A 2,711-nucleotide genomic window follows, 5' to 3' on the forward strand; every position below is an offset into this window, starting at 1 on the left:
TCTCTCTCCCCCTCCCTCTCTCTCTCTCTCTATCTCTCTCCCTCTCTCTCTCTCTCTCTCTCTCCCTCTCTCTCTCTCTCTCGCCCACCCTGAGCCATGGTTCTGCTCGAGGTTTCTGCCTCTTAAAGGAAGTTTTTCCTTGCCTCTGTCTCCTAGTGCTGCTCTTGGTGGGAACTGTTGGGCTTCTGTAAATATCATCATAGAGTACGGTCTAGACCTGCTCTTTTATGAAAAGCGCTGTGAGATAACTGTTGTTGTGAGTTGGCGCTATATAAATAAAATTAAATTGAATTGAATTGAATTCTTACTTTACAGCAGTTTGCACGAGTGTGTTAGGAGCTTCTCTCTCATTGAATGAAGCTCAGCATTAACAGAAGGTTTGTGTTTTTATTGTTCATGTTGTTCGTGTCACACATCTTCCACCACAGGGTTTTCAGTATAGAACAGATACATTTTCACATTCTGAAACGCAGCCGTTTTTAAACTTTATTATAAATCTGCAGGTCGTCAGCTGTGTAAACAACCACCAATAAAGTTAGCACAGTTTAAAGGTCACACTTTATTCATACAGCATCATGTTCAAACTGACAAGAAGTCTAAAACTGTGAATCATTTAAAAACAGTAAAATAAATAACTGTAAAATAATATTGGAATAAACAGCAGAGGATTTATTCCAGCAAAAGAGAAGAAGAAGGAGCTGCATCACATCAGTAACAGAACAACATGCTGAAACACAGAGTGCCAGAAAACAACAGCTGACTGTCGTTACGTTATTGTGAAGCTGTCAGATGCATCATGGGAAATGTAGGATGCAGTGTTTTTGGACTCCAGTTTCATTAAACACTGGAGAATTAAAAGTTTCAGAAGCATGAAGAACCAAACAGACTTTTTTTTCCTCAGGAGAATGTTCATCTGAGTGAGCTGTCAGTCAACCAGAGAGGATCTCAACACAAGACTGGACTGTGGTCTGATCTGGACTGAGAGTCAGAACCAGTACCAGGTCTAAGTGTCTCTGAGGGTTTCTGCCAGGTCAAACGTCCCCAATGAGGTTCAGTGGAGACTTTACAGTGCCGCTGGTTTAGTGTCGCTGAGACCGTCTGCAGTACCGGACTCCACCAGCAGGGTGGGACATCCTGTCTGCACCTTCTCTGAACATCAAACTCAGCAGTAGCTAAAAATACCAAATGTCCTCAAAACATATCTGACCAATAAAACTATCAGGAATACAAATGTGGCACAAACAGGAAGTGATGTCATGGCATGTTGTTCTGTTACAAACAGGTGAGGAGCTGTTCTTAAATCTGATTGGCTGACAGGGGGACGCATTTAGTATATTCTGGACTACATCTAGACTAAAGCTGGACTAACCTGTAACTACACCTGACCTGAACCTAGCCTACATCTGGACTAAATCTGAATCTGGTCTGGAGCTGGACTACACCTGGGCTGAACCTAGCCTACATCTGGACTAAATCTGAATCTGGTCTGGAGCTGGACTACACCTGGGCTAAACCTAGCCTACATCTGGACTAAATCTGAATCTGGTCTGGAGCTGGACTACACCTGGACTAAACCTAGCCTACATCTGGACTAAATCTGAATCTGGTCTGGAGCTGGACTACACCTGGACTAAACCTAGCCTACATCTGGACTAAACCTGAATCTGGTCTGGAGCTGGACTACACCTGGACTAAACCTAGCCTACATCTGGACTAAATCTGAATCTGATCTGGAGCTGGACTACACCTGGACTAAACCTAGCCTACATCTGGACTAAATCTGAATCTGGTCTGGAGCTGGACTACACCTGGGTTAAACCTAGCCTACATCTGGACTAAATCTGAACCTGGTCTGGAGCTGGACTACACCTGGGCTAAACCTAGCCTACATCTGGACTAAATCTGAACCTGGTCTGGAGCTGGACTACACCTGGACTAAACCTAGCCTACATCTGGACTAAATCTGAACCTGGTCTGGAGCTGGACTACACCTGGGCTAAACCTAGCCTACATCTGGACTAAATCTGAACCTGGTCTGGAGCTGGACTACACCTGGGCTAAACCTAGCCTACATCTAGACTAAATCTGAACCTGGTCTGGAGCTGGACTACACCTGGGCTAAACCTAGCCTACATCTGGACTAAACCTAGCCTACATCTGGACTGAACTCACACTGAACCTGGTCTGGAGTTGGACTACACCTAGCCTACATCTGGACTCAACCTAGGCTACACATGGTTTACACCCGGACTGAACCCGGGCTTCTACACCCAACCTGAACCTTGGCAAAACCTTGACTGTACCTAGACCATACCTAAGCTATACCTAGCCTACACCTGGACTTAAACTAGCTAAATGTGGGGCTACACCAGGCCGGGTCTGCACAGCATCTGGACTTCAGACCTGCTGCCACACGAGGTGGTTTTCTCGAGAGCTGGATCAGGTCTGACAGCTGCCTCAGGAAGCAGTTTGTCACGACAGAAGTGAGGATGAGATGAGATACTGGATTTGATTTATTCAGATCCACTTCAGTCACACGGGATCCAGACCTGCGAAAGAGGAATAACAGGTGCGTTAGAGGATGGGAGGGGTGTTTAGTAGAGTGGGAGGGGCCTAATGTATGATGGGAGGGGCTTGCTACCTTTAACTTTGTTACATTGGCGGTACTGACAGGACAGGCGGGTGAGAACCCAACGGAGCCGGATGACAAC

At 46.0% G+C, this 2,711-nt stretch overlaps 1 long non-coding RNA gene across 5 annotated transcripts in view; it reads right to left on the bottom strand.

Annotated features, from left to right (window-relative positions):
• The window catches only part of LOC123980315, an 18,840-nt gene extending 16,129 nt beyond the window's left edge, over window positions 1-2,711 (bottom strand). The window contains exons 1-3 of one of the 5 annotated variants that reach the window (XR_006827462.1): window positions 2,642-2,711; window positions 2,147-2,549; window positions 1,393-2,113 (exon numbers count right to left, since the gene is read on the bottom strand). This is a non-coding gene — a long non-coding RNA (uncharacterized LOC123980315). Of the gene's footprint in view, window positions 1-367; window positions 2,550-2,641 lie in introns of those variants that run through there. The other 4 variants (XR_006827464.1, XR_006827461.1, XR_006827460.1 and 1 more) reach the window with 4 other exon arrangements.

Source organism: Micropterus dolomieu, linkage group LG12, assembly GCF_021292245.1.
Source record: "Micropterus dolomieu isolate WLL.071019.BEF.003 ecotype Adirondacks linkage group LG12, ASM2129224v1, whole genome shotgun sequence".
NCBI lineage: Eukaryota > Metazoa > Chordata > Actinopteri > Centrarchiformes > Centrarchidae > Micropterus > Micropterus dolomieu.